A 10,799-nucleotide genomic window follows, 5' to 3' on the forward strand; every position below is an offset into this window, starting at 1 on the left:
ATCTGGCTAGTCAGGATACAGATTTTGAGATTTTTCAGTACACTGAATACAATTTGATGGACATGGAAAGTGACTTGGATCCGGAAAATAATTTTCTTTCAAGGATCTCTTGTTGTAGCAAGTATTACTCAGATGTTCGGTTTAACCAAGTTATAAAGGCTGAGGACAAGTTTTCCATAATTCACTTTAACACTAGGAGTATTCATGCAAATCTTAATAGAATTAAAGAATATTTGGATGACATCAATGGCACATTCAGCGTAATAGCAATATCAGAAACATGGTGGAAGGATGATTGTGACCTTAGCTTTGAACTGGACGGCTATGAAGCCAATTATATTAATGGACAAAATAAGAGTGGAGGAGGTGTTGCACCACATGTTGATAAGAATTTAAATTACAAAGTTGTAAAAAAAAATGTCATTTTCAGTTGATAATTTATTAGAGTGTGTATCTATAGAAATATCAAAGTCTAATATGAAAAACATTGTTGTCAGTTGTGTATACAGGGCACCTGGGTCTGATATGCATGCCTTTTTAAAATGATTTGAAGGAACCTATTCAACACTTCAGAATAGATCTGACCACGGGAGTCTCCGACACGGTACGTAGATCCGACAGAGATGGCGTTTCATGTCTCTTCCTCCTGAAGTCCTCGTGGTTAGATAGTTCAATTCAATTCAATTCAAGTTTATTTATATAGCGCCAAATCACGACAAGAGTCGTCTCAAGGCACTTCACATAATAAACATTCCAATTCACAGTTCATTAAGCCAATAGTCAAAACATCTTACACCCAGACTCGCCTGCAGCAGCTGGAGATTCTGAACTGACACACACACACCAACACTTCAGCCTCCAAACCCATATGCATCCATCATAGAAGGTTAGTCCTGGATTGTTTGAATAATAATTGTAAAAATTAAAGATTCTTAAACGATCCCATCTCACTCTTTTCTTGTCTCTAAGTCAATAGAGTGTTTAATTAAACTCCCTGAAGTAAAAACAACCTCTTCTGATTATAAGTGGCCAGTCCGTAGATTCATCTCTGGACATAATAAAAGTGTAAAGAATATACCAACTATATTCCGCTACAAGTATGAATAATGCTAAACATGATATTAGAGAAGTGTGGGATATATTAAATAATGTAGTTCGACCAAATTTAGGTCACGATAAATTTCCAAAATATTTAGTTGAAAACAGTGTTGTAAAGCATGATTATGGTGATGTGGCTGATAGCTTTAATAAATTCTTTGTAAACATAGGGCCGGCATTGGCAGAAAACATGTCTAGCTCTTCAACATCGCATACACCATTCTTAAAACAAGTCAAACCTAATCCTCATTCCATGTTTCTTTCAGCTGTAGAGGAACAAGAAATAATACAAATGGTGTTGGTCTCTCTTCCGTTAGACCAAGCACGGGTACGGAGTAGATGGAGTTAAACACCTTTTAAGTTGACAGAACGAGGAGACAAATGATCAGAAGTCCATTCACTGTTTCACCGCTCATGAGGGGGAGAGTCTCTGCAGCAAGTCCCGCGACCTGCTCTTGCCAGATGCTTCGGACAGACTCTCGCCGTTCTGCTGAAAACGGCTGATTTTTATTGAAGATTACAGGAATGTTACATACGTAGTTTGCCATACACACACGTAATTCTGCCATCTGCACCTGCAGACGCACGTCAGCTAATAGCCTTGTTAATGAAAGACCAATTCATCCCAAGGACATGCAACCTTGAGATGATCAGGACACATCCTGCAACATCCTTTGCTAACAAAGACAGTTGTTCTTGTATTGAGGAACTGAAGGAAGGAACGCTTTCACTCCCTTATGCAGCTGTTCAGCTTGAGCAGAAAAGGCACAGAGAGGTCTTTGATATTATAACAAGATTCCATGAAAAGGCATATAATAATGTATTTATGATAATATATAAGGGGCAAAAGTGAGAGATACATATTTAATCATATAAAAGAGCTTATAATAATATATGAAAGAGCTTATATGAGAGATATATATTTTCAATCCCCCTTTTGAACTCTTTTAAGAGTTCAATAAAGATATAAGAAATCAAAACAATAACACCAAATTCCATCAAAAAGAATCCAATAAGCAAAGTTTTAAAATACCAATACAAACAATCAATCAGGTTACAGCTTCTCATATTTCCAGCAGTAAACTAATACAAAAAAAAAAAACATGATCATATTTTTAACTGAACATGTTACAACATGTATGGATCGCATGCAACTCCATATGAGGGCGAAAAACCCTAATTATCATATGTTTATAGGGAAAATTCCCCCATGTCCCCCCATTTGTCATATCTCAATTTTGGGGCGAACACCTGTTGGCATAGAGTGTGCATGCCTAGGACATCAATGATCAACAAAAAATAAAACAAAACAAACAAAAAAATCATAAAAATGAACTGGTGAAGGGATGGTTACATAAATCACTGAACATTCTCACACTCTAACAACATCTTCTTCATCATGAGAGTCATCACTATCATCAGAGAGTTCCCCTCCCAAATAGATGTTAGGATTGGCTAGTAACAAGGGCATCTGGATAATTGGGTCAGCAGGTGGAGGGTGTAAAATATTACCCTTGTAAAATAAATGAGGGTGTTAAATACAACCCTTGTAGAATGTTCATAGGGTGGTTACTTCTTCCCCCTGTTGAGGACCCTTCACTGGCTCCAGGCAGCTGCAGGGGGTGATGATGTCATGATTCTCGTCCTGCAGGATGTGGTGGCAGCTTGGCATGCTACCTCGTCCCGCAGAATTGGTAGCTTGGCACGCTACTGCAGTCAGCTACTTCTCTTCCTGGTTTTTGGATCCTTTTTCTGGTTAGGCAGATGTCAGCTGCTTCTCGTCCTGGTCCTTGGGTACTTTTTCTGGTCAGGCAGATGTCGGCTGCTTCTCTTCCAGGTTAGGCTCCTCCCGTCCAGCCGGACAGCGTGTGACGTCCTCTCCGTGATCCTGTATGGCTCGGTCCACCTCGGTTCCGTCCACTTCCTTTTGGTGACTTTTAGCAGGACCCAGACGCCTGGCACCGAAGACGAAGCCTCTTCGTGTGTGTAGTTTTGGTCCAATGAAGGCTTTCTCGACTTGTGCAGTCCAATTGATCTCGGCAGATAGTTGGTAGGAAGATTCACACTCCGGCCGGACCAGAAGTTCCCCGGACCGATCGCCTAGGGATTAAAGGTTATGCACAAAAATGTCCTAGCTCTTACTGACCCTAGCCTCTGATACCTTCAACATCAGACACATACAGTTACGAACAGCAAGCGCAATTAAAGGTACAGTGACATCACGACATGGACACACAGACACACAAACACATACACATGCACATACACAGAGAGAGAGGGAGAGAGTAAGAATGTGTGTGGGAGAAAGAAATGTGTGGGATCCATTTTGCCACCAGCATCTCCACCTGTGTCACAGAGAAAAAATTGCAAAGAAATTAAAACATAAAGCAAACAACAATAATTCAATGAGTATAAATGATCAAACTAAAATATACAACCATGCATGGGTTTTATAACAGTTCCAGCAACACTGGAGATGATGCCTTGTACAATGAATTCTTAAGATGTCCTTCATTAATTAGAGGTTATAACCAAATTGTTTCAGGATCCTGAATTTGAATTTGAATTGGTTAATTTACTCAGAATAGTCCAATGTCTTTGTTGATGTTTCTCAAGGCTCGGCCATGCCCATATAGATAAAATAAGCAAACAAACAAGACAAACACAGTCAAACACACGGTCCATACACGTCTCTGTGCCCTCACACACCAAGCAAATGTCAGACTGAAGCGAAAGTGTGAAATACTTAACCTAACGCTAAATCAGTGGAAAGAAAAAATAAGACCTAAAGCGTGTAATCAAATTAATCCAACAAAACTTCCCATAACTGCCGTTCTAAACTCATGTTGCGGTGTGATCTCTCCAATTAAAAATTAGGACAACCACTTTTACTATCAATTCAACCAAATAGTTTCAGGTTGTCCCTTACCTAAACTACCTGTCTTTCTTACCTTCTTTCTTTCTTTCTTTCTTTCTTTTTTAGGAACACTACTCGCACAAGAAATCCTAAGAATTAATTCACTACTTAAGGTTAATTCATAAATAACGAAACTGCAGTTACAGGTTTGTTTGTGCATAGTATTGGTAATCAGCAGTTTTTTTTTCCTTATCTCCTCATCTAGAAGTGTTTCTGTGCTACTCCTCCATCTATAACACAAGTTAGTATCATCCTTAAAGCATCTGAAATTAAGCTGCATTGCTAAATCAATAACGTGATTTGTGCTAAGAAATACTCCCCTATCCTCTTCCTTTTTCCAGTGGCGCTGAATGACAGATTTTAGATCAATTTAACGTTTTATCACTATTACGTTTCATTTAATTAATTTTGCTTTTTCTCTCTTATTTTTGTCTATTTATTTATTTATGTTATTTACTTATTTATCATGCCATCCTGTGATGATAATCTTAAAGACTTTTTAGCCAATTGTCGTCAAAAAGGCCAATTAAAATATTATGTTAAAGATTTCACAAGATAAAAATGTGAACATAATTTTTATCGAATGAGGGGTACAATTATTCAATATTTTTGTGACATTATTTTCTACGTTAGAACTTACAGCTGATATAAAAATATAGGATCAGCTAGGTTTGGCTAGATCTGTTGGGAAACTCAACGGAGCTGAAACAACACTGTTGTCTCGGATGAGATGTTCCATGAATCGTTTAGTCAGCTGGATGCCAAATTATTCATTTAATGTTTATTTTTATGCAATGAAAGGAATGGGATGGAACGTTACTATAAACTATCCGGAAATTTGCGCATGTTTGCTCGAAGGAGAGAACTGTTGAAGCCTAAAGCGTTCTCCTAGACTTATAAATAGACACCGTTTCCTTAACCAATGAAAATAAGTGATGACGCTGATGTATTCCGTTTTGAAAAGAAAATAAGGCTTTACTGCATGTCCGCTGCAGCTGAGAATCCTAGGACAATAAAGATTATATTGACGTCCAATGGTGAGTTGGGCTGAAATCCAGGTTACTAATCCTATTATTTATTTATTTATTGATATTATTATTATCTTTTTTTAGGCTAACTTTCTCAGTTAACTATGTTCTACAGTAGTTTAGTAAATTTTCCACAGTTCTGACATTTCATCAATTCAACTTGTTGCCAAAAAGCCTTGTTCATTACCTGACTGCAGCAAGCACTCTTTTACTGGGTGTAACCATAGGAAACAGTCTCTTTTGAGCCTCTCTTTGTAAGTCCAGGATGACCACCGTCATTGATTAAAGTTCACATGTTAGCACACATGCTCCCCCTTTTGTACTTTGTTTCATCAGCAGCAGGGCAAATAAGTTTCTGCCTCTTTGTCCATCTTGTAGTGCTCCCCGTCTTGATGTTATGAGTCACAGTTTTTGGTGAGGGCTTCCAGGTTCTCTTTGTATAGAAGTCAGAGCCAAACATTCTTTGCAGCTGGTTGTGACAGGCCCACCCAGTAAAGTTCATGCCTCCACAATGCACAGCAAACGTTTTCCTTAAATATGTTGATTGAGTTGAAAGGACAGAACTTTCTCTTTTACAAATCAAAATCAACGAAGGTTTCTAATATTTAGTCAACTTTATTGACTCAAAGGTAAATCTAGACTACTTCCTATGCACAATTTTTCTGACTCGTCAAATCGGTTCTACACAGGTTTTAAACTTTAGGCACAATCTATCCCAAATGCAAGATCCCTCCTTTCATTTTTTATTTATCTATTTTATTTTGGGAAAATAACTACCAGTTTTTTACTCAAAACAGCCTAGTACAGTTTCTAGCCAGGTTACAGGAAATAATACTTAGTTTATCTGTTTTTTCATTATTCAGCGTCCCAAAATCCAGCCATTAACGTTAATGGTTCTTAAAGTTGAGGCAAGACAATTATTGGATTTTGTTTTATAGCAAGATTTAACAAATATTTTATTTCCTGACTGATTATTTGTTAATTTTATGGTTTTCATAAAGATGATCCTGAGAGGTTCAGAGCTGCTTTTCGCAGTACCCTGTGCTATTTTTAGACTGCGGGACTCCTGTGTGTAAAAGTGGGTGGAGTCAGGTCCCCAGGCTGAAACTCCAGTCATTCTCACTAAATCTGTCCGAGAGGAAGGATCTCCCGAATACCCCAACCAGAAGCCCTAAGGTACGTCCAAAACACCGAAAAATATCCTTTCTAAAGTCACAAATTGCTTAAAACTGCATGTTACACAGAAAAACTGTGAGAGCGAGGGAGTCCAGCTGACTCCACGGCCCATAATCAGACAAAATACTTCCTTTATAACCACGACCATACAACTTTTGTATTTTAAAGGATTTTCTTGTCCTCACGCTAACGATAAATTCTTTTTCTATTGTTTCCACAGTCTCTCGAACTAAATAACCGTCTAGTAAAAACATGGACCGCACCCTGTTTCTCAAGCAGCTGCTCCCTCTATTAAAAACTGAGTCATTCAGAAGATCCAGCGAAAGCAGCTCATGCAAGAAGACACACATTCACTCATTCACAAGGCACAGAGACATTCTTTGTTTGTCACAGTCTCTTTTTATTATTATTATTATTTTTTTAAGGTAAGTCAGTTCGTCACTTATTTATTCTCTCTCTCTCTCTATATATATAATATTTTAAGCACAGAATTTATTTAACACTGCACTGGTTATTTTCAGAATTTATTGCTCACTATGCTTTTAAGCAGGACTTATGTAACATTAGAGCAAATCCAATTGCAATTTTTTTTGAGAGCGCTCTGAGGAATAGTTTATATATTTATTTTCTGCAGATCTGTTTTGATTTTACTGTTTAGCAGCTATATGACTATATTTCTAAAATAAAGCTGTCATTTACATCCTTACTTGCGTTTCTTGGTGGTTTTTTCCCTTTTTTCATCTCCAGGTCACTTAACCCCCAGATCGGGGTCACTCACATGCTGCCCCGCACACAAATGATTATCACGCTTGTACACTACTTATGTATATATATGTATACACATATACATATGTTACTTTAAAAACCTTTTATTTATTAACTGGTGGTGTTCTGTTCAAAGACTGATCAGAACAGGGTTGCAGAATTTGAATTTTGCGTAGCTCCAAACATTAATTTTAGCACTGCAGTGTAATTTACATATACGAGTTGCAACTTTTTAAAGCTCTTATTTATCTTATTTATTTATTTTCTGGTACCGCATCAGGCCTTCACACACACACCCAGCGCTGTACACTCACACACACACACACACGGAGCTCCCAAAACTCTGCTCTGCATTCTGCACTCTCCTAGTGCTGCACTTTCAATCCAGAGCCGTAAGCAGCCTCTTGCTGCGCCTCACACACACAGGCTGAACTCAGCTTACACACACAGTGAAGCTTGTCTACAGCTGTGCCTTTTTTCTCTCGATTCTGCAGCCTTCACTTCCCAAATCTTTCTCCAGTTACCTCTACTGTTAACATCTACCCCTTTTTTCTTCATCGCCTCTTCCGCTGACTTTCTCAATAAAACCTTATTTCTCGTGGCTTCAACTGGGCTGCTTGTCATATTTAAACATTGCTCATTTTATGCAAAAACAGCCAAAAGCACGCAGAAATAGCCAAAAGCACTGCTCTCTTCACACAGAAGCAGTCAAAACATTTATCATCTTATGCAAAAACAGTTACCTCAGAACATTTTTCTCATCTCATGCAAAAGGTCCTTGACCTTAAAAATCCAGGGAGCTCTCTTTCAGCCTCCCCTTCCCTTAACACAAAAACCAGGTCCTCGACCTGTGGACTTTTAGGGTTCCCACACCTATGGATCCAGCCAAGCATTATATAACCTCGTTATATATTCTATCCGCTCGTCAGCAAATAGTGTGGTCAGCCACGACCTGGAAATGGAACTTTAGGGCTCCTCAGCCCTGGGTCACCATCCCTTCATCTGTACTATTTCCTTTTCTCATTTACTCATTAAACCATTACAAAAAATCCTCATTTCATTTCACCACTAAACCATTACAAAAAAAAAAAATCTCTTATTCTCCTGCACTTGTCTCCACTTTCTTCTCCAACTATTATTTTAGGACCTCAGCTACTGTGATTCTGGACACACATGCTTTGGATAAATCCAATGAGCAGATTTTAGGAAATAAGGTTCTGCTCACCTTGTTTTCCACCGCGGTGTTTTTGTGCCAAGATCTGTTCGCTGGGTCGGTTGGTCAAATTGTCCTCCAAAAACTCCTTTTTCTTCAAAAAGAAAAAATCCTGTTCGTGACGCCAAATTTGTTGGTCTCTCTTCCGTTAGACCAAGCACGGGTACGGAGTAGATGGAGTTAAACACCTTTTAAGTTGACAGAACGAGGAGACAAATGATCAGAAGTCCATTCACTGTTTCGCCGCTCATGAGGGGGAGAGTCTCTGCAGCAAGTCCCGCGACCTGCTCTTGCCAGATGCTTCGGACAGACTCTCGCCGTTCTGCTGAAAACGGCTGATTTTTATTGAAGATTACAGGAATGTTACATACGTAGTTTGCCATACACACACGTAATTCTGCCATCTGCACCTGCAGACGCACGTCAGCTAATAGCCTTGTTAATGAAAGACCAATTCATCCCAAGGACATGCAACCTTGAGATGATCAGGACACATCCTGCAACATCCTTTGCTAACAAAGACAGTTGTTCTTGTATTGAGGAACTGAAGGAAGGAACGCTTTCACTCCCTTATGCAGCTGTTCAGCTTGAGCAGAAAAGGCACAGAGAGGTCTTTGATATTATAACAAGATTCCATGAAAAGGCATATAATAATGTATTTATGATAATATATAAGGAGCATAAGTGAGAGATACATATTTGTTCATATAAAAGAGCTTATAATAATATATGAAAGAGCTTATATGAGAGATATATATTTTCAATGGTAAAAACATGTAAAGGTAAAACATCAACTGACAATCATGGCATTGACATGATGACGGTAAAAAAGGTGATAGAAGGAATTTCAAAACCACTTGCATATATTTGCAATTTGTCTTTTCAATCAGGTGTGTTCCCAAAATTAATGAAAGTTGCAAAAGTTATACCAATGTATAAAACTGGGGATAAGCATCAATTTACGAACTACAGGCCAATTTCATTGCTTCCACAATTTTCCAAGATTCTGGATAAATTGTTTAATAATCGACTCAGAATATTTTTGGATAAATACAAGATAATATCAGACTGTCAGTATGGATTTAGACCGAATAGTTCAACATCACTAGCTCTGGTGCATTCTGTGGAAGAAATTGCAACGTCAATTGATCAGAAGAAACATGTTCTAGGGATATTTATTGATTTAAAAAAGGCTTTTGATACGGTTAATCATAAAATGTTACTTGAAAAGGTAGAGAGGTATGGGATTAGGAAAGTAGTGTTGAGCTGGTTGACAAGCTATCTACAACAGAGGAGACAGTTTGTGATGTTTGGAGAATGTTCATCTTCATGGTTGGACATTGTTTGTGGAGTACCACAGGGGTCTGTGTTGGGTCCAAAATTATTTTTATTATATATCATTGATTTGAGTAATGTAACAAATACACTGACATTTGTTTTGTTTGCCGATGATACGACTATTTTCTGTGCAGGAGATAATATTAGCGAGTTAGAAAGGATGGTCCAAATTGAAATGTGCGTCATTAAAGAGTGGTTTATTGAAAATAAGCTTACATTAAATATAGCAAAAACAAAATGTATGCTGTTTGGTATGGCTAATAAAACTGAGGTTAAGCTGCAAATAGATGGATGTGAAATTGAGCAAGTAACAGAACATAAGTTCCTTGGAATAGTAATTGATAATAAATTAAGTTGGAAACCACAAATTAAACATGTATATAATAAGGTTGTGAGAAGCATCTACATTATGAATAAAGCTCGGCAGTACTTTTTAAAACACAGATAAGGTTTTTATTTACCTTGCTGATGTTTCGTTTGCGGCTGCAAACTTCCTCAGGCTGACGCTGATGGTGGCGTCACTTCCTACTCCGTTTATCCGCGGGCAGCAGACGACATTGTCGCCCTCTGCTGCCCGCTCTCCCCTCTCCGATGATGCAGTCCCATGCACGATCAACGAGTAAACTCCATCATCTCTGTTCATGGTCCCACATCCACGTCTCCTTATCTCTATAGCTTCCTTTATCCATCTTTTGTATTTCTGTTGTTCGTGTTTGTGATCCTTGTGTTGTCCCAGAGATAAGGGAAATAAAGGGAAATAGGGAACAAGTCTATGTATGCATATGTGTATATATGTAAGTATATAGTATGTATATAACTTTATGCTTCTTTCTGTGTAACTTGTTTTCTCTTTTTTCAATTCATGGGTTGAGGTTGTGTCGGCCAACCAGTCCAGGAACCATATTGTTTGTTTCATTTGTATTAATGTTATTTTAGTTAAAAGGCGCAGATAACATAAGTTTTTCTTCTTTCTGTCCCCTTTTTCATTTTGGCTTTTAACAATTTAGTTTTGTATTTTTATTTTAATGTCAATAAATGAAAATAAAGTTGAAAACAAAACATAACAATGAGTTCACTGTACTCCGATGGCCTCCACAGTCACCAGATCTCAGTCCATTAGAGCACCTTTGGATGTGGTGGAACAGGAGCTTCACATCATGGATGTGCATCCGACACATTTGTAGCGTCATGAAGGGCCTCTGATTTGTGACAAAGGTCACATTTTCCCAGCTGGGTCAAGCTGGGTCAGACTGTGACTTTTGGC

The 10,799-nt window shown here is 38.2% G+C and overlaps 1 long non-coding RNA gene across 1 annotated transcript; it reads right to left on the reverse strand.

Annotated features, from left to right (window-relative positions):
* Positions 1-1,494: 1,494 nt before the first annotated feature.
* LOC139071485 (uncharacterized) lies at positions 1,495-8,952 on the reverse strand. The gene is made up of 2 exons (XR_011521366.1): positions 2,810-8,952; positions 1,495-2,775 (listed from the first exon to the last, which is right to left on the reverse strand). It is a non-coding gene; the product is annotated as an uncharacterized lncRNA (long non-coding RNA).
* Positions 8,953-10,799: the final 1,847 nt, after the last annotated feature.

Source organism: Nothobranchius furzeri, chromosome 8 (assembly GCF_043380555.1).
Source record: "Nothobranchius furzeri strain GRZ-AD chromosome 8, NfurGRZ-RIMD1, whole genome shotgun sequence".
In the NCBI taxonomy this organism is placed as follows: domain Eukaryota; kingdom Metazoa; phylum Chordata; class Actinopteri; order Cyprinodontiformes; family Nothobranchiidae; genus Nothobranchius; species Nothobranchius furzeri.